The following is a 22,708-nucleotide window of genomic DNA, read 5'->3' as shown; positions in this document are numbered from 1 at the left end:
TGACACTATTAGAGTAATGTAAATGAGGTAATAACAAACATTTAAAACAGTTAAAAAAAAAACTATCATTCAGTGAAAATGTCAGCTTTATATTTTAATTTATTATTTGTACAATAATAAATATATCAGCAAGAATATGTAGGCTGTCATAGTATAATGAAGGTAATTATTACTATGAAATATGTCCCACTTTAGTATTTTTGTAACAAAATAGTTTTTAAATATTCTCACTAAATAACCATTGAATGAATGTGTTTAACACTACGGTAAAGATTTTTCAATATTTTTCTAAAGTTTTATTCATTTGCCTATGTTACCATTGAGTTGGCTCCAACTCAGGGGCATCTTACATATAACAGATCAAAATATTGCCTGTCCTGTGCTATCCTTGCAGTCGTTGGTATGTTCTAGTCCATATTTCAGCTATTGTGTCCGTCCATCTTATTGAGGGATTTCCTTTTTCTCTCTGACATTCCACCTTACCAAACATGATGTCCGTTCCCAGTCATTGGTCTTTTCTGATGATGATGTGTTCAAAGTAAGCAAGACATTTCTCAGCATCTTTGCCTCTAAGGAGCATTCTGGCTGTACTTCCTCCAAGACAGTATCCCTTGTAGAAAGGTCTGAGAAAACATATATGGTGTTATTTAATTTTAAATATTAGAAACTTTAAATCAGAATAAACTATGTCCTTGAACGTTGGAATAATTATCCACTTGGAAACATATATTCATCACGCAACAAAACAACTTTATATTGGGTATTGATATGTGGCTGAAAAAACACTTATTTTAAGTTGAATCAATTTCTCATAATTTATTTTTTAAAGACTCAAGATTTTTATGGAATTGTCTTAGTCTTTATTGGGATTTTTTTCAAATAGTTTTACACAGTCTACTGTACTAATTATCTATTGTAATAGAGATGGAGCATACCCCGGACGGTAAAAAAGCTTCACATACAAAACGTGGCCGCAGTATTATTCTTTTGTAATAAAAAAACAGAAACAAGAACTCTTTTATAATAGTCTGCTATGTATACATGGCTGAGATTGTTTGAAAAGAGAAAAACTACTCAAATAAAATGAAAAGGAGAAAAAGAGACCATAATGTAAAATTACAGTTAAAAGTGTTTAAAATTTTGAAATTAGTCAAATTGTTAAATAAGGGCATAATGGCCTACTATCTCTTTATGTTCCAATTTTGCTGAATGATCCAATTTCTGTTTTAAAATTTCTGTAATTCTCTGATTTTCTTTGAACATATTTGAAATGGTAATAAGTCTGTGTAAAAAATTAGTATGCATTTTTTATTTACTTTTATTTTGGTTCTCACACTTTGAAGGTGATTTATTTTGTTCAGGATCCCATGATCTTTTCATAGAATGCTTCTGAATTTCCTAATGAGAAATAAATCTACTATTATAAATATAATTTTTCTAAAACTATAACTGATATAAAATTATTGAAATATATACTGCTCTCATTCACACAAAATTGATCCTGAAAATGCTTGCTACCTTTAGAGTTTTCTGAAAATAAAATAAAAGATTTGTCTGACAATATCAACTCCTTAATGTTCAAATTATATTTGTATTTTTCTCTCAAGATACATAAGAAACTTAGGTTCACACATTAAAGTATTGAGGGCTTTTATTTATTTATTTTCCTACAGAACTATGGATTATATTTAACTTCTGAGTCGGTTACAATGACCATGGGGTCAAGTAATAATTGGCGATTTCTTCAGCAGCTCACAAAATTAAAACTGTGTCTTACTTGCAAGCACTGAGGGTGGCAGGTTAAGCAGGTTAAGATCTTTCCAGAGTGGCATTGGAGGTTGCTTAAATTGCAATTACAGTTTATAATGCAGCTGTTAAAATCTACCAAACCAAATTTTCAAAATGACCTTTTCCATTTATCTAAGGAATTTTGCCAAATGTTTCAATTTGTAGGCACTTCACTTGGGCCCTTCTCCAAATACACCTTTAAATGAATTATCTCATCTTTAACTTTTGCATATGAAATTAAAAGTCCATAGATGGCCTATAACCTCAGTGGAGTTAACTCATTCAGCTTCATATATACGATGCTTTCAGATGTATAAATTTCATTTAAGTAAGGGGAAAAAAATCACTAACCTCCCTGAAAACAAGCTTAATAATTATTAATTATATTTTTCAACCTCTAAGAAGTAAACATTATTTACTTAAGTGTTTCATTTAATCAGAGTTACAATTGACCAAACAGAAGGATTCTATCTTAAAACTGATTAAGCTATACCCTATCTTGCTATCAAAATGGGTCAGTTCTGTATTACAGCAGGCAAGTTGGACAAGGGTGAAAAACGTGGTTGATTTAATTAGCCGCTCCTTTTCTACAGGTCAGGAAATGGTGATAAACACCTGCAAGCCTCAGCCTAACTATCCTTATTATAAGTAAAACGGCCTTCTCTATATCATTCTAAGTATTCAACCAGAGCTCTATTCGTCCATTTTATATACTGTTATACTGTCAGAATAATTAAATGCTAAAACTTTTAAATACAGAATCTCAGAATCAATAAAACCACCCCAATTCTACATCCAAACTTGGTAAAACACGATATATGAAGGAGAAAGTTGAGCAGGTTTATTTTACAGTGGTAAAAATGAGGACTCGGATGCCTTCAGTTTGAATTCAGTCTCCACCAGATTGGAACTATAAGACCTTGGAAAAATTGCTTAACATTCCTAAACTTAAATTTCCTCATCTGAAAAGTGAGAATACTAACCTGCCCATCAGGGTTTTGGCAAATAATGAACATTAAGCACTTAGCACAGGCAAATTGCAAACTCTCTGTAAATGATAGCTTTCATTATAAACGAAAAACCCATTGCCATCGAGTCGATTCCAGCTCATAGCAACCCTACAGGACAGAGTAGAGCTGCCCCACAGGGTATCCAAAGAGCAGCTGGTGGATTTGAACTGCCAACCTTTTGGTTAGCTGCTGAGCTCTTAACCACTACACCACCAGGGCTCCAGCTATCATTATAGGTAAAATAATAGTTAATGTAATCAGACAATATTTCTACAAAAATGATTTGACTGACAAAACGAATGCATGTGTATATCACCCACACAAATAGTCTAAATAATCCCACATATTTAGGGCATTATAATTTCATTAGCTACAAGGTCAAGTGTCTGAGGTTTGGAAGTGGTTGTCCTTGAAAGAAAGTAAAAAATACATAAAATCTGTTGCCATCAAGTCGATTCCAAGTATAAAACAAACAAACAAACAAAAAAACCAATGCTGTGGCGCTGATTCTGATTCATACCAACCCTCTAGGACAGAGTAGAACTGCCCCATAAGGTTTCCAAGGAGTGGCTGGTGGATTCCAATTGCTGACCTTTTGGTTAGCAGCAGAGCTCTTAACCACTGTACCACCAGGGCTCCTCATTCTGACTATAAACCAGAAAATCAAACCCACTGCCATCAGTAGATTCCAACTCATAGCAGCCCCATAGGGTTTCCAAGGCTGTAAATCTCAACAGAAACAAACTGCCACATCTTTCTCCTTATGAGCCTCTGGTGGTTTCGAAACTCTGACCTTTTGGTTACCAATCCAGTGTTTTGCATTCTGACTGAGGGGAGATAAATTGAGGTGGGGTGGAAGAAAGTAAAGAATAATTACATAAATCTTACTGGGTTCTACGCACTATCCTCAGACTTTGTACACATTATCCCAGTTTATGCGTGTGTTAAAGCATGAGGAGCCCTGGTGGCTCAGCAGTTAAGAGCCCAAAGGTTGGCAGTTCAAATACACCATCTGCTCCTTGGAAACCCTATGGAGCAGTTTCACTCTGTCCTATAAGGTCACTATGAGCTGCAATAAACTCCACAGGACCTGGTACAGGTATCCCAGTTAATGTTCCAATCCAGAGTTAGATTGAACTGATTCCTTTATATAAATGAGGAAAATGGGATACAGAGAAGCCAATTATACTACCTCCAGTAATCTTAGCTACTGGGGGTGATGGGATTTGTCATGGATTGAATTATGTCCCCCCAGATGTGTGTGTATCAATTTGGTTGAGCCCTGATTCCCAGTATTGTGTGGTTGTCCTCCATTTTGTGATTGTAATTTTATGTTAAAGTAGATTAGGGTGAGAGTGTAACACCCTTACCTAGATCACATCCCTGATCCAACGTAAAGGGAATTTTCTGGGGTGTGGCCTATACCACCTTTTATCTCTGAAGAGATAAAAAGGAAAGGGAAGCAAGCAGAGAGAGGGGACTGCATACCACCAAGAAAGCAGTGCCTGGAGCAGAGCACATCCTTTGGACCTGGGGTCCCTGTGTGGAGAAGCTCTGGGGGAACATTGATAAGAAGGCCAGCAGAGTGAGAAAGTATTCCCCTGGATCCGATGCCCTGAATTTGGACTTTAGCCTGCTTTTCTGTGAGGAAATAAACATTTCTTCATTAAAGCCATCCCCTTGTGGCAGTTCTGTTATAGCAGCACTAGATGACTAAGACAGGATTCAATTCCAGGTCTGTCTAATCTTAACCTGACCCATACTCTTTATGGCTATATTATATGGCCTCTCTTAAACAGATTTTCAGAGTTATATTTGGACAGAGTTGAGGGTGGAGAAATAAAAGCATGGATGATTAAAGTGAGGAGAGAGTCATCTCTGACAATTGAGGAGGAGAAGCTGGGAAGAATACTGTCAGTGGATCACTGCCTAATGCAATGAAGCATTGATAGCTTGCTTGGACTTTGCATAACATGAACTTAATTTACATCCCAGCTGTAACAATGCCTCATGGTATAACCGTGGCCAGGGACTTTCTTTTCTCAAAACCCCACTTTTCTTATCATTAAAATAGAAATAATAAGGTAGCTTTGAAACCAAACAAAATAATATCTTTAAAGACTTTAGCACAAATTCTAATACATAGTAATATGGTTATTTTATCATTGTCGTGTTACATTCAGAAACAAAGGTAGCTCATGACCTGAAAGGTGAAGTACAGATGGGAGAGTTTAGTACAGATGAAGAACAAGAGCAATACCTTTCCTTTGTGAGCATAGATGTTGGAGAAACATGGATGATAAAGTGTAACATGATCAGATCACAATCCAGCCATGCGTGCCAGATATTACAGTGTTAGTGAAATTAATCTACATAAGCACATATTGGATATAACAATTTACTTAAAAAAAAAAAACTAAAGAAATGTTGACTGCATTAATAATTTCACTGCATTTGGATGTTTGGCTGAAGTAATGCCACTCTATCTGCATGGTGAAGACAAAGCTTCAGCATTATGCACCTTTATCCTTAATTTCCTGATGTCTCACAGATGAAACAATGATTAAATGAGTTAGTCTGATGATTTCATTCACCTTGAAGTATTAGCAGTAAGAACAGCAATCACAGATTATTTACATACTGAGAAGCCGGTAGTGCCCGGGTTTGTACTTCATACGTAGTAATACTCTCTGGATAAATACCACTTGCGTTAATTGTATTTCAGAACCTTTGATAGGCAAAGAGAATGTAAACAACACTATTTTCTCATCTTGTAGTGATCGCTTGATATAAATGTACGAAGCGGTTTGTGATATACAATGCAGTAAGATAATCTGAGAAACGGGAGAATGGAGGCGATCAATGATGTCTCCAATAGCCACGCCCTTATCCTTTCTCTGCCGTGGCTTCTGAACAGAGACGCTTGAGAAGAACTTTACTCAGTGACCTACACAGCCAGAAGGCTCTTGAGAAGCCATTTGAATCTGCAAAAAAAGGTATTGATCACAAGGAACAAATGAAGCAATTGGATATAAAATCAGCGACGAAAAGATCCTAAGTTCTGGATTTAGGTCAGGATTTCCGTTCTAAGCCCTGCCACTTAGAATCTCTGTGACTTGCCCAAGTTAATTAGTCTTTTTAAGCTTAAATTCTACAACTTTAAATCATATTAGTAATAGCAATGTAGAATTGTCCTATTCATTAATTTAGTTGTTAATAATCCAGTCTAAATATCCTTCACACGTGTCCAGATTGTACACCTTTCATTCATATAAAATCTGCTCCAATCTTTCTTAGAATACAACAATTCCAGGTAGCATTGTCAATTAAAATCATGCTTGTCCTATAGTAATCACTCAAGATATATTAACACTTCCCAAAGCTATAAGATTAGAAAGTTGTACTTCTACTAATTAGATACATGGAATCTTAAAAAGAAAATAAATCAACTATGGAAACTTTTGATATCAATCAAATAGCTAATAAATCTATGATTCTTCTTTGTTCTTTTTGGTAAGTGCAAAGAAGATAAAATCTTACTTATTTGACTTTTAAAAAGCCCAGATTATGTGATCTTATACAAATGGAAAAATATATAGTACAACTCCAAGTACTAGTAAGATTTTAGTGCTATATATGGCGCAAAAATACCAAAATTATTATACTGTGGAGCATACTGGTAATATTAATTTCAGTGTTAGTCAAGACATTGTTTGGCATTGGAGTACTGAAGATGATTTATTATAGATATCAATTTTATTTTCTGAAATAGCCTTTCTTGAAATTTTCACTAGAATTTCTCCCTTTACGGAAATGCTCCTTCCTTTTAGAAAAGCTATGAAGAAATTGCTATTTGTCATGTAGAATACTTATATCATTGGATTCTCTTGTCTATGAGAAAAATTCTGTATACAACCTAAAATTTAAACCTAAAATTCTTACGCAGAAAGAACTTTGGAAAAGAAATAGAAATGAAAATATAGTATTTCCAATTATCAGTTCTCGGGGAAAAAAAAAATAACAACCCAAGCTTAAAACACAGAGGTTTTTTATAGCCACATACAAACACAGGGGAAGATAGAAAGAAAATGTTCATTCCCTGAAGCTGAAGACAAGGACAAGGAAGTATTATGACTTTTAACTTTTATTCGCGCTGCTTCTACCTCAAAGCATCATCACGTATCATAAATTCATGTTCTGCAACAGTAATGATGCAGTTTCAAATGTAATGATACAGGAAGGTGAGCCATATGAAAAAGCAGCAGGAAATTGTTATGTAGAAATACAACTTCTTTTAGAAAGAGGACTTCATAGGAATCTCACTGTGCATGAAAACAAGTTATTCAGACATAGGTAAATTACATTTCAGTCATTTCAGGTCTTTGAAGCTTCGGTACAGATATTATCTCGCTTTTGAATACATTTCTTATCGCTTCTTGCATTATCATATGTGGGATATACAGTTAAACGAGACCATATGCTGAGCCATGCAAATGGTGAAACAAATATATTTCGGAAAAATTTTTACTCATTTTAACATGCATGTGGTCTGAATATATGCAGAAAGACTATTGGACATGGTCTTTTGGCATTATATTAAAAAGAAAAAATCTATTGCCGTTGAGTGGATTCCGACTCATAGCAACGTTGTATAGAACAGGGTAGAACTAACTGGCCCATAGTTTCCAGTGAGCGCCTTTGTGGATTTGAACTGCCAACATTTTTTGGTTAGCGGACATAGCTCTTAACCATTACACTACCAGGCTTTCCTTTGGTATTATAGCGAAATATTAATTTTAAAAGGAGAAATTCAGAGTTTAAAAAAAAAAATTACCTTTTCCATCACTTTTGCTGGAATCATGTGAGTAAAACTTGGTTCTCAATTCACTTTAATACAGAACAAGCAAAAATATGTTCTAGGGTACTTTTTTTAAGTCATCCTTGTTGTTGTTAGGTGCCATCGAGTCAGTTCCGACGCATAGCGACCCCATGCACAACAGAACAAAACACTGCCCGGTCCCGTGCCATCCTCACAATCGTTGTTATGCTTGAGCCTATTGTTGCAGCCACTGTGTCAATCCACCTCATTGAGGGTCTTCCTCTTTTCCGCTGACCCGGTACTCTGCCAAGCATGATGTCCTTCTCCAGGGACCGATCCCTCCTGAAAAAATGACCAATGTAAGACGCAGTCTCGCCATCCTTGCTTCTAAGGATCATTCTGGTTGTACTTCTTCCAAAACAGATTTATTCGTTCTTCTGGCAGTCCATGGTATATTCAATTCAAAGGCATCAATTCTTCTTAGGTCTTCCTTATTGTCCAGCTTTCACATGCATATGATGTAATTGAAAATATCATGGCTTCGTTAGGCATACCTTAGTCTTCAGGGTGACATCTTTGCTCTTCAACACTTTGAAGAGGTCCTTTGCAGCAAATTTGCCCAATGCAAAGTGTCTTTTGACTTCCTGACTGCTGCTTCCATGGCTGTTGATTGTGGATCCAAGTAAAATGAAATCCTTGACAACTTCAATCTTTTCTCTGTTTGTCATGATGTTGCTCATTGGTCCAGTTGTGAGGATTTTTGTTTTCTTTATGTTGTGGTGCAATCCATACTGAAGGCTGTGGTCTTTGATCTTCATTAGTAAGTGCTTCAAGTCTTCTTCATTTTCAGCAAGCAAGGTTGTGTCATCTGCATAACACAGGTTGTTAATGAGTCTTCCTCCAATCCTGATGCCCCATTCTTCTTCATATAGTCCAGCTTCTCGTATTATCTGCTCAGCATACAGATTGAATAGGTATGATGAAAGAATACAACCCTGATGCACACCTTTCCTGACTTTAAGCCAATCAGTATCCCCTCTTTCTGTCCGAACAACTGCCTCTTGATCTATGTAAAGGTTCCTCATGAGTACAATTAAGAGTTCTGGAATTCTCATTCTTTGCAATGTTATCCATAACTTGTTATGATCCACACAGTCGAATGCCTATGCATAGTCAATAAAGCACAGGTAAACATCCTTCTGGTATTCTCTGCTTTCAGCCAGGATCCATCTAACATCAGCAATGATATCCCCGGTTCCATGTCCTCTTCTGAAACTGGCCTGAATTTCTGGCAGTTCCCTGTCGATATACTGCTGCAGCCGTTTTTGAATGATCTTCAGCAAAATTTTGCTTGAGTGTGATATTAATGATATTGTTCTATAACTTCCTCATTCGATTGGATCACCTTTCTTGGGAATAGACATAAATATAGATCTCTTCCAGTCAGTTGGCCAGGAAATTGTCTTCCATATTTCTTGGCATAGACGAGCGAACACCTCCAAAGTTGCATCCGTTTGTTGAAACATCTCCATTGATATTCCATCAATTCCTGGAGTCTTGTTTTCACCAATGCCTTCAGAGAAGCTTGGACCTCTTCCTTCAGTACCATCTGTTCCTGATCATATGCTACCTCTTGAAATGATTGAGCAGCAACTAATTCTTTTTGGTATAATCACTCTGTATTCCTTCCATCTTCTTTTGATGCTTCCTGTGTCTTTTAATATTTTCCCCATAGAATCCTTCACTATTGCAATTCGAGGTTTAAATTTTTTCCTCAATTCTTTCAGCTTGAGAAACACTGAGCATGTTCTTCCCTTTTGGTTTTCCATTTCCAGCTCTTTGCATATGTCATTATAATACTTTACTTTGTCTTCTCAAGCCGCCCTTTGAAATCTTCTGTTCAGTTCTTTTACTTCATCAATTCTTCCTTTTGCTTTAGCTGCTTGAGGCTCAAGGGGAAGTTTCAGGGTCTCCTCTGACATCCATCTTGGTCTTTTCTTTCTTTCCTGTTTTTTTCAATGACCTCTTGCTTTCTTCATGGATGATGTCCTTGAGGTCATTTTACAACTTGTCTGATTTTTGGTCACTAGTGTTCAATGCATCAAATCTATTCTTGAGATGGTCTCTAAATTCAGGTGGGATATACTCAAGGGCATATTTTGGCTCTTGTGGATTTGCTCTGATTTTCTTCAGTTTCAGCTTGAACTTGCATATGAGCAATTGATGGTCTGTTCTACCGTCGGCCCCTGGCCTTGTTCTGACTGATGACATTGAGCATTTTCATCATCTCTTTTCACGGATGTAGTCAGTTTTTTTTCTATGTGCTCCGTCTGGTGATGTCCATGTGTATAGTCACCGTTTATGTTGGTGAAAGAAGCTATTTGCAATGAAGAAGTCCTTGGTCTTGCAAAATTCTGTCATTTGATCTCTGGCATTGTTTCTATCACCAAGGCCATATTTTCCAACTACCTATCCTTCTTCTTTGTTTTCAACTTTTGCATTAAAATCACCAGTAATTATCAATGCATCTTGATTGCATGTTCGATCAATTTCAGACTGTAGCTGCTGATAAAATCATCCTTATTTTGATACAATAAATTTACTTATACTTATTCATTAATAAGACATTTGGCTTGTTTCCAGTTTTGAGCTATTGTGAGTAAAGCAGCTATGTCCATTCATGTACATAGTTTTGGGTCAATATGCATTTTTATTTACTGTGGTCAAACATCTAGAGGTCAAATAGCTGGTCTATAGTGTAGTGTTTGTTTAACATTTGAAGATACTGCTTAATAGTTTGCCAGAATGATTATATCATTTTACATCCCCACCCACTGGATATGACATTTCCAGTTGTTGCAAATCCTGACAACATTTTGTATTGTCAGCCTCTTTAGTTTTCTCCATTCTAAGGGATGGTACCTCCTTGTGCTTTCAAATTACATTTCCCTGCAACTAATGATGCTGAGCATTTTTCATGTGCTTTTTGGATATTTATATGTCATCTTTTGTGAAGCATCTATTAAATATATTGCCTACCACCAAATTTAGTTATTTGTCTACTTATTATACAGGGTATAATTCCTTTGTCAGATACATCATTTCAAAAGTTTTCTCCTAATCTATGTCTTCCTTTTCATTTTTCTAACAGTTATTCAAAGAGCAAGGATTCTTCATTTTAACACAGTCCAATATCTCAAGATCTGGGGTCATTTTAAAACAGTTGAAAATCATGTTTCCCAAAGCTGTCTAAATCAGCATATAGATATTCAGGTTTCTCATTCAAATGTGGGTTTACCCTGCTTGCTTCTTTCATCCATTTCCCACCTTATCTGACATACTTTACCTCACTGAGCCAAAAGAACATAAGTCTAGATACTGAGGAGCCAGGGCCAAGATGGCTGACTAGGTAGAAGCTACAGCGGATCCCTTTTGCAACAAAGACTCGGAAAAACAAGTGAATCAATCACATACATGACAATCTACGAACCCTGACCATCAAACACAGAACTAAAGAGTTGATCTGAGTGACAGGGGAGCAAAACTCTGTGCCCTAAAGTGGCGACTGCTTCTGGAACTGGCATCCCATGCCACAGACTTGAGCCCTCACGGTTCCCTGGTGCCAAAGAGGTGGGGCTGATTGCGGCTTACTAAGACAGGGCAAGCACAGGACACAGCACTAACACCTAACCCCCTGGGGTAACCTCAGTAGAGACTCAGCCAGTACAAGCAGGCTGCACACTGACATGGCTGACAAGAGAAGGTGCAACCACAGGGAAGCAGTGACTGTTTTCAGAGCCTGGAGCCAGACACCAGTCAGAAAACCTTGGCACCGGGCTTTGGACTAAGCACAGAGGAGCTGAGCACTGGTTCCTAAGACAGCACAAGCATGGGACGCGGCCCTAGGTCCCTGAAGTAACCTTAGGGGAAACCCAGCCAGTGCACGCAGGCTGCACAATGATGTGGCTGATAGGAGGAGAAATCACCAGGAAGCAGAGACTGCTTTTGAAGCCTGGAGTGCAGTGTTCCAGCCAGAAAACCTTGATGCTGGGCTTTGGATTAGGAGCGGAGGAGCTGATCGTGGCTTCCTGAGATGGTGCAAGCACAGGACACAGGCCTGACCCTCAGGGGCAATCTGGACCCAGCCAGACACAGGCTACACACCCCTCTGGAATCTCAGATAAAACAGTCCTCACCAAACAAGATAAGCAACTTTGTCTATCTTGCCGCCCTACCCTCTCCTATCTATCTGATCCCTCCCTTCCCTGCCCTAGGCAGCTTCATTAACATTGGAATTTCCTGGGCCAGGGAGTGAAGTGCTCTGCTGGGTATTTTTTTTTTCCCCAACCCATTCTCCTGGCCTGAGAGAAGCAGCAACTAACAAAAAAAAAAAAAAAAAAAAAAAAAAAAAAAATTAAAAATATCCTTCCCTGAATTCCCTAAACTGGAATAAAAGTACAGAACCAGCTACAGCCAAGCATATGAGACCCACAGTCTTTGGCTTTCATCCCTATAGGGAACAAGGTGGCTATTATAATGCAAAGGCAATTCTGATAGAGATCTGACTGTAATTGTTTTAGCAGAGCAGTGGAAAGCCAAGTTTTTGAGCTCCGATACCTCTCTACTTATTAAACAGAGCCCTCACTGAGCCACAGCAGGAACTGAAGGCTGAAGCTCCACCCAAACCACCTAGCCACCTGCTAAAGGCGTCTGAGGATAATGACACCTACCAATCTTTAGAGGTACAAGCATTGGGTGCCTGAGGTACAGCTGCAGAGCCCACCTACCAAAGTGCTCTAGGAATATAGACACACCTACCTCACTGGCACGTGGGGGAAGGCTGTCAGCATCCTGCCCTCCTTGGAGTGTGACCCCCTGCTGCTACTAGAATCTGCTGCACACAACTATCACCACTACTCATCTAAGTTAATAGATGACAGTCTACACCACAAACTTGGTGACCCAAAATCAGAACACCTAAGCTGATTCTATTCAAGAATAGTGAATAGACTCTTAGGCTTATATATCTGGTTAACAGCTCAAACCAGCTAGTAATAGGACATAAGTGATTCAAAGGCTACAACAAGCAAGACAGTGCAATCTAGTAGCCCATCTGGGTATATGGTAACAAAACAAAACAAAACAAGAAGATAAGACTCAGTGAGCAAATATAAAATAAATCATTACAATATCTTATAGATGGCTCAGAGACAGCAAACATAAAACAAAGGAAACCCTGGTGGTGTAGTGGTTAAGTGCTAAGGCTGCTAACCAAAGGATTGGCAGTTTGAATCTGCCAGGCACTCCTTGGAAACTCTATGGGGCAGTTCTACTCTGCCCTATAAGGTCGCTATGAGTTGGAATCGACAGCACAGATGGCTCGGAGACAGCAGTCGATTTCAAATCACATAAAGAAGCAGACAATGATTGCTTCTACAAATCCCCAAATTATAGAATCAAAATCTTTCCCAAATGAAGATACAATCCTGGAATTGCCAGGTGCAGAATATAAAAAATGAATATACAGAATGCTTCAAGACATCAGCGAGGAACTCAGAAATGAAATAAGGCAATCAACGGAAAAAGCCAAGGAACACACTGATAAAGCAGTTGAAGAAATCAAAAAGATTACTCAAGAACATAGTGGAAAAATTAATAAGCTGCAAGAATGCAGAGAGAGAGCATTCAGAAATCCAAAAGATTAACAGTAAAATTACAGAATTAGACAACTCAATAGGAAGTCAGAGGAGCAGAATAGACCAATTGGAATGCAGAGTGGGGGAGTTGGAGGATAAGGTAATTAACACCAATATACCTGTTGACCTAACACCCATATAGTTGAAGAAAAATCAGATAAAATAATTAAAAAAAAAGAAGAAACCCTAAGAATCATGTGGGACATTATCAAGAAGAATAACTTGTGTGTGCTTGGAGTTCCAGAACAGGGATGAATAACAGAAAACCCAGAGAGAATAGTTGAAGATCTTTTGGCAGAAAACTTCCCTCGCATCGTGAAAGATGAAAGGATATCTATCCAAAGTGCTCATTGAACCACATACAAGACCGACCCAAAAAGAAAATCACCAAGGCATATTATCCTCAAACTTGTCAAAACCAAAGATAAAGAGAGAATTTTAAAAGCAGCCAGAGATAAAAGAAAAGTCACCTACAAAGGAGGATCAATAAGAATAAGTTTAGACTACTTGGCATAAACCATGCAGCCAAGAAGGCAATGGGATGACATATATAGAACACTGAAGGAGAAAAGCTGCCAGCCAAGAATCACACATCCAGCAAAACTCTCTCTCAAATATGAAGGTGAAATTAAAACATTTACAGATGAACACAAGCTTAGAGAATTTGCAAAAACCAAACCAAAGCTACAAGAATTACTAAAGAAAATTCTTTGGTCAGAAAATCAATAATATCAGATACCACACAACACAAGGACACAGAACAGAACATCCTGATATCAACTCAAATAGGGAAATCACAAAAACAAGATAAGATTAATTTAAAAAAGAAAAAAAATGCTCAAAACAGGGAATCATTGAAGTCATTATGTAAAAGATTACAACAATCAAAAAAAAGGGACTAAATACAGGAGGCATAGATCTGCCATATGGAGAGGAAAACAAGGTGATACAGGACGATACAAGTTAGGTTTTTAATTAGAAAAATAGGGGTAAATATTAAGGTAACCACAAAAAGGTCTAACAACTCCATACTTGAAAATAAAAACCAAGAAAAACATAATGACTCAAGAAGAATAAATTCAGTTACTATGAAAATGAGGAACACAATTTACAAAGAAAAACGTCTCAGCACAAAAAAGTAAGTGGAAAAATGAAATTGTCAACAACACACACAAAAAGGCATCAAAATGACAGCACTAAACTCATACTTATCTATAATTACACTGAATGTAAATGCACTAAATACACCAATAAAGAGACAGAGAGTCTCAGACTGGATAAAGAAACAGGATCCATCTATATGCTGCCTACAGGAGACACACCTTAGACTTAGGGACACAAACAAACTAAAACTCAAAGGATGGAAAAAAATATATCAAGCAAACAACAAGCAAAAAAGAGCAGGACTGGCAATATTAATTTCTGACAAAATAGGCTTCAAAGTGAAATCCACCACAAAGGATAAAGAAGGACACTACATAATGATTAAAGGGACAATTGACCAGGAAGATATAACCATATTAAATATTTATGCACCCAATGACAGGGCCGCAAGATACATAAAACAAACTTTAACAGAATTGAAAATTGAGATAGACACCTCCAGAATTATAGTAGGAGATTTCAACACACCAGTTTCGGAGAAAGATAGGACTTCCAGTAAGAAGTTCAATAGAGACACAGAAGATCTAATTGCTACAATCAACCAACTTGACCTCATGGACATTCAGAGAACACTCCACCCAACAGCTGCAAAGTGTACTTCTTTTTCTAGTGCACACGAAACATTCTCTAGAATCGATCACATATTAGATCATAAAACAAACCTTTGCAGAATCCAAAACATTGAAATATTACAAAGCATCTTCTCAGACCACAAGGCCATAAAAGTAGAAATCAGTAACAGAGAAATCAGGGAAAATAAATCAAATACTTGGAAACTGAACAATATCCTCCTCAAAAAAGCCTGGGTTATAGAAGACATTAAGAAGGTAATAAAGAAATTCATAGATGCAACGAGAATGAAAACACTTCCTATTAAAACCTCTGGGACACAGCAAAAGGGTGCTCAGAAGTCAATTTTTATCGATAAATGCGCACATATATAAAGAAGAAAGAGCCAAAATCAGAGAACTGTCCAAACAACTTGAACAAATGGAAAGTGAACAACAAAAGAATCCATCAGGCACCAGAAGAAAACAAAAAAAATGAGAGCAGAACTAAATGAATTAGAGAACAGAAAAACAATTGAAAGATTTAACAAAGCCAAAAGCTGGTTCTTGAGAAAATTAACCAAATTGATAAACCATTGGCCATAGTGACCAAAGAAATATAGGAAAGGAAACAAATAACCCAAATAAGAAATGAGATGGGCCATATCACAGCAGACCCAACTGAAATTAAAAGAATCATATCAGGTTACTACGAAAAATTGTACTCTAAAAAATTTGCAAACCTAGAAGAAATGGATGAATTCCTAGAAACACCCTACCTACTTAAACTAACACAATCAGAACAACTATGTGGACCCATAAGAAAAAAAAGAGATTAAAAAGGTAATCAAAACACTCCTAACAAAAAAAAGCCCTGGCCCAGACGGCTTCACCGCAGAGTTCTACCAAACTTTTAGAGAAGAGTTAACACCACTGTATTTCAAAGCATAGAAAAGGATGGAATACTACCTAACTCATCGTATGAAGCCACCATATCCCTGATACCAAAACCAGGTAAAGACACCACAAAAAAAGAAAATCACGGACCTATATCCCTCATGAATGTAGATGCAAAAATTCTCAACAAAATTCTAGCCAATAGAATTCAACAACATATCAAAAAAATAATCGACCACGACCAAGTGGGATTTATACCAGGTATGCAAGGCTGGTTCAATATTAGAAAAACAATTAATGTAATCTGCCATATAAATAAAAGGCAAAAACCACATTATCTTATCAATTGATGCAGAAAAGGCATTTGGCAAAGTCCAACACCCATTCATGATAAAAACTCTCAGCAAAATAGGAATTGAAGGAAAATTCCTCAATATAATAAAGGACATTTATACAAAGCCAACAGCCAACATCATCCTAAATGGAAAGAGCCTGAAAGCATTTCCCTTGAGAACGGGAAGCAGACAAGGATGCCCTTTATCACCACTCTTATTCAACATTGTGCTGGTGGTCCTAGCCAGAGCAATTAGGCTAGATAAAGAAATAAAGGGCATCCAGATTGGCAAGGAAGAAGTAAAATTATTTGCATATGACATGATCTTAAAGACAGAAAACCCTAAGGAATCCTCAAAAAACTACTGAAACTAATAGAAGAGTCTAGCAGAGTTTCAGGTTACAAGATAAACATACAAAAATCACTTGGATTCCTCTACATCAACAAAAAGAACATCGAAGAGGAAATAACCAAATCCATACCATTCACAGTAGCCCCCTAGAAGATAAAATACTTAGAAATAAATCTTACCAAAGATGTAAAAGACCTATAGAGAGAAAACTACAAAGTACTAGTGCAAGAAACTAAAAGGGACCTAACTAAGTGGAAAAACATACCTTGTTCATGGATAGGAAGACTTAACATAGTAAAAATGTCTATTCTACCAAAAGCCATCTATACATACAATGCACTTCCGATCCAAATTCCAAAGGCATTTTTTAATGTAATGGAGAAGCAAATCACCAACTTCCTATGGAAGGGAAAGAAGCCCGGATATGTAAAGCATTATTGAAAAAGAAGAACAAAGTGGGGTGCCTCACTCTACCTGATTTTAGAACATACTATACAGCCACAGTAGTCAAAACAGCCTGGTACTGGTATACAACAACAGGCACATAGACCAGTGGAACAGAATTGAGAACCCAGATATAAACCCATCCACATACGAGCAGCTAATATTTGACAAAGGCCCAATGTCAGTTAATTAGAGAAAAAATCATCTTTTTAAAAATGGTGCTGGCATAACTGGATATCCATCTGCAAAAAAATGAAAAAGGACCCATACCTCACGCCATGCACAAAAACTAACTCCAAATGGATCAAAGACCTAAACATAAAGACTAAAACGATAAAGATCATGGAAGACCTAAGGAGCCCTAATACAAGGCATAAACAGAATACAAAACATTATCAAAAATGACGAAGAGAAACCAAATAACTGGGAGCTCCTAAAAATCAAACACCTATGCTCATCTAAAGACTTCACCAAAAGAGTAAAAAGACCACCTACAGACTGGGAAAAAATTTTCAGCTATGACATCTCTGACCAGCGCCTGATCTCTAAAATCTATATGATTATGTTAAAACTCAACCACAAAAAGACAAACAACCCAATTAAAAATTGGGCAAAGGATATGAGCACGCAGTTCACTAAAGAAGATATTCAGGCAGCTAACAGATACATTAAGAAATGTTCTCGATCATTAGCCATTAAAAAAAAAAAAGAGAGATAACTGCAAATTAAAACTATGATGAGATTCCATCTCACTACAACAAGGCTGGAATTAATCCAAAACACAAAATAATAAATGTTGAACAGGATGTGGAGAGATTGAACCAGTTATACATTGCTGGTGGGAATGTAAAATGGTACAACCACTTTGGAAATCTATCTGGCGTTTCCTTAAAAAGCTAGAAATAGAACTACCATACGACCCCGAAATCCCACTCCTCGGAATATATCCTAGAGAAATAAGAGCCTTTACACGAACAGATATATGCAAACCCATGTTTATTGCAGCACTGTTTACAATAGCAAAAAGATGGAAGCAACCAAGGTGCCCATCAATGGACAATGGATAGATAAATTATGGTATATTCACACAATGGAATACTATGCATTGATAAAGAACAATGATAAATCTGTGAAACATTTCATAACATGGAGGAAACTGGAAGGCCTTATGCTGAGTGAAATTATTCAGACACAAAAGGACAAATATTGTATAAGACCACTATTATAAGATCTTGAGAAATAGTTTAAACTGATAAGAACACATTCTTTTGTGGTTATGAGAAGGGGGAGGGAGGGAGGTGGGATAGGGTTACTTAGTGATTAGATAGTAGATAAGAACTACTATAGGTGAAGGGAAGGACAAGACTCAATACAGGGGAGGTCAGCACAACTGGATTGGACCAAAAAAGCAAAGAAGTTTCCTGAATAAACTGAATGCTTCGAAGGTCAGCAGAGCAAAGATGGGGGTTTGGAGACTATGGCTTTAGGGGACATCTAAGTCAATTGGCAAAATAAATTCTATTATGAAAACATTCTGCATCCCACTTTGAAATGTGGCGTCTGAGGTCTTAAACGGTAACAAGAGGTCATCTAAGATGCATCATTTGGTCTCAACCCACCTGGATCAAAGGAGAATGAAGAACACCAAGGTCACAAGGTAATTATGAGCCCAAGAGACAGAAAGGGCCACATGAACTAGAGACTTACATCATCCTGAGACCAGAAGAGCTAGATGGTGCCCAGCCACAACCAATGACTGCCCTGACAGGGAGCACAACAGAGAACCCCTGAGGGAATAGGAGAACAGTGGAATGCAGACTCCAGATTCTCATAAAAAGACCAGACTTAATGGTCTGACTAAGACTAGAAAGATCCCAGTGATCATGGTCCCCAAACCTCATGTTGACCCAGGACAGGAACCATTTCTGAAGCCAACTCAGCAGATGTGGATTGGACTGGACAATGGGTTGGAGAGAGATGCTGATAAGGACTGAGCTACTTGCATCAGGTGGACACCTGAGACTATGTTGGCATCTCCTGTCTGGAGGAGAGATGGGAGGGTAGAGGGGGTTAGAAACTGGCAAAATGGTCACAAAAGGAGAGACTGGAAGGAGGCAGCGGGCTGACTCATTAGGGGGAGAATAAGTGGGAGTATGTAGTAAGGTGTATATAAGTTTATATGTGAGAGACTGACTTGATTTGTAAACTTTCACTTAAAGCACAATAAAAATTATTTAAAAGAAAAAGGAAAGAAAAAAAAGAACATAAGCCTCTGTTAGCAGCTAACGTTCTAATAACTCATGAATTCCCAACCCCCCCGCTCCCCACCCTGCCCCTTGAAGGCATTAAGGGAACAGAGAAAAACAGCCAGCTCCATTTCCTGAGATTTTTCTCTCTTTTTTTTTTTTGGTTCATTTTGATTAGATCCAACTTTTTGAATGGGTTCTGGTAAACAGAACCAGGACTGATTTTAAACAGGAGAGGGAGCAGGTGTACTAGCCATACCAAATATTGCTATTTAAATCATATGTAATTAAATCAATGCAAAACAGGAGCAAGAAAAAATAAAGAGAACAAAACTGTAGAATAAACAGAAAGAGCACTAAGTGCCCACATATAGAAGGGGAAAGATTTAGCATGGCATTATGTAATATATCTCAAACTGGAAAAATATTTATATACATTATAAATTAGATAACAAATCACATACTTATAAAACATAACAAGATAAGCAAGTTCTATGTGGACTTCAAGTTAACCATAAAAATAATGGAACAATTACATTAAAAAATAGTGGAACAATTACATTAGTGGAGGAATAACAACTAGGTAATATTCTCACACTTGTTGCAACTAAATTAACCACAGAAAAAATATTGGCAGCTTCAAATAAATAAAATGATTATTTTTTGTAGAATGAAAAATAAAATTAAAAGAGAAGTGCTTTCAAATATATTATCCTCAAATATGAAAGCGTTACTATCTATAATGAATAAACACTACTATATTTACATAAATTCAAAAAGAGTAAACATAGAAATACATATTATTAAATAAAATTTAAAAAATGAAATTAAAACAAAGCATACTTACAATGTACCTCGTATTAAAAAATACATTAAAAATTATGTAATATGTATTTTTTTTTTTAATGCTGGTGAGAATGTGATAAAACCAGCACATTTAAACACAGGAAAAGATATATATATATATATATATATATATATATATATATATATATATATATATATATATATATGTAGTCATTTTGGAAAGCCTTGGCTATATGTATTAAGAAAAATCATAATATTCTTTGTGTTTGATATTAGAATTGATCTGAAGTACAGGCAGTCCCAGTTTACAAACGAGACCCATTCTTTACTGTGTCTTCACATCAAATTTGTGGGTAAGCTGGAACAGGTGCCTATGGATCTTATTTAACCTTAAATGTACTTTAGGCAAGAAAAGGCTTAAAGCCTTTTCAATGACATAAAAGCTGCATGTGCAGCAAATGAAGGTGGTTGTGATGAAGAATTTGTTGCAAGTAAGGGCTGGTTCAATCACTTCAAAGTGAGGGCAAATATACATAACATTAAAGGGCAAGCATGAGTTCTCAGTAATCCAGACATTCCTAACCTAGAGACTGCCTGTAAATGGTTCAGTTGAAGGAAAAAAAGAAAGGGAACTGAAGTTCCTATGTATCCCCAACTCCAATATTAAGATAATATATCATATTATATAATAATAAAATAATCTCTAATGATATAAATCTAAAAACCTAACTGAAGAAAAATCAGTCTCCAGTAAGACTATGGCCAGTTAAATTTTGGTATACCGGATTAGCAAAAATATTATTCAAGCTTTTCAAATAATAACTACCAAGATTGTGTGGAAAATGGAAAACAATGACTAACATTAGTAAAAACTATCTATACAGTGATTTCATTTACCACATATGATCCTCAATAGACTCTACAAAATCGTCAACAGTAATATAGTATAGTGGATAAGAGCTTGGGCACTACACGTAGACTGACAGAATTCAAACCCCAGATAGAAAGTGCACAACTTTAGGTGGATTATTCATGCCCTCTGTCATTCTTGGTTTTCTAATCTGTAAGAATGAGAATAATATTCAGACTTACCCCTACAGAATTCTCGCAAAAATTAATAATATAGGCATATAAATTTGTTATCCAAAACCCAAACCTGTTGCTGTTGAGTCAATTCCAACTCATAGTGACCCTACAGGACGGAGTAGAACGGCCCCATAGGGTTTCCAAGGAGTGCCTGGCGGATTTGAACTACTGACTTTTTGGTTAGCAGCTGTAGCTCTTAAACACTACGCCGCCAGGGTTTTCTTAAATTTGTTTTAAGAAGCTATTATTGCACTGCTCAGATAATGAAACTGGTCATCAGAAAATATATTGAATGGCCTGATACGATTTATTAAGTATTTGAACGTCCCTGAGTAATGCAAACAGTTCACAGTTGATTAGTAACCTAAAAGTTGACAATTAAACCAACCTAGTTTGTTGTTGTAGCAGCACCAGGGAAGAAAGCCCTCACTATCTGCTTCCAAAAAGTTTACAGCCAAGAAAATTCTGTGGAGTTCTATTTTGTTATACACAGTACCACCATGAGTCGGAATCAACTTGATGCCAAAAGGTTTTTTTTTTTTTAATATTTGAGTTAGATTTTGAATACAGGCGTTCAGATATGACAACTTTCACAAACATGATATGCTATTTTATACTGTGCATAGTTACGTCCACTACTCATATGTCGGTTTGTCATAGTATTGTGATTTGAATGTTCCTGTGATGCTGGAATTTATGCCACTGGCATTTCCAATAACAGCAGTGTTACCCATGGTGAACAGCTTTCAGTGGAGCTTCCAGACTAAGACAGACTAGAAAGAAGGACCTGGGGATCTACTTCTAAAAATTTGGCAGATGAAAACCTTATGAATAGCAGAGAAAAATTGTTTAGTATAGCACCAGAAGATGAACCCCTCAGGTTGGAAGGCGCTCAGAATAAACTGGGGAAGAGTTGCTTCTTCAAAGTAGACTGGACTTTAATGACATGGACAAAGTAAACCTTTCAGTCCTTCATTTGCTGATGTGACATGACTCAAAATGAGAAGAAACAGCTGCAAACATCCATTAATAGTGACAAAATTGCAACTCATCAAAAATGAAAAGGAACACGTAAAAATTTATATCCTAAACGTTAGTAAGCTGAAATGGATTGGCATTGGCCATTTTGAATCATAAACTCATGTGGTCTGCTATGCCTTGAATGATAAATTGAAGGGAAATGGCATCACATTCATCATCAAGAAGAACATTTTGAGATCTATTCTGAAGTTCAAGGCCATCAATGACAGGATAATACCCATATGCCTACAAGGAAGACCAGTTAATACTACTATTATTCAAATTACACACCAACCACTACCACCAAGGTTGAAGAAATTGAAGATTTTTACCAACTCCTGCAGACTGAATTTGATCAAACATGCAATCAAGATGCATTGATAATTACTAGTGATTGGAAAGTGAAAGTTGGAAACACAGAAGATCAGTAGTTGGAAAATATGGCCTTGGTGATCACAATGGTGCCAGAGATTACATGATAGAATTTTGGAAGAACA

The sequence above is a fragment of the Elephas maximus genome, chromosome 2 (assembly GCF_024166365.1).
Source record: "Elephas maximus indicus isolate mEleMax1 chromosome 2, mEleMax1 primary haplotype, whole genome shotgun sequence".
In the NCBI taxonomy this organism is placed as follows: domain Eukaryota; kingdom Metazoa; phylum Chordata; class Mammalia; order Proboscidea; family Elephantidae; genus Elephas; species Elephas maximus.
This window is presented reverse-complemented; position numbering follows the sequence as displayed.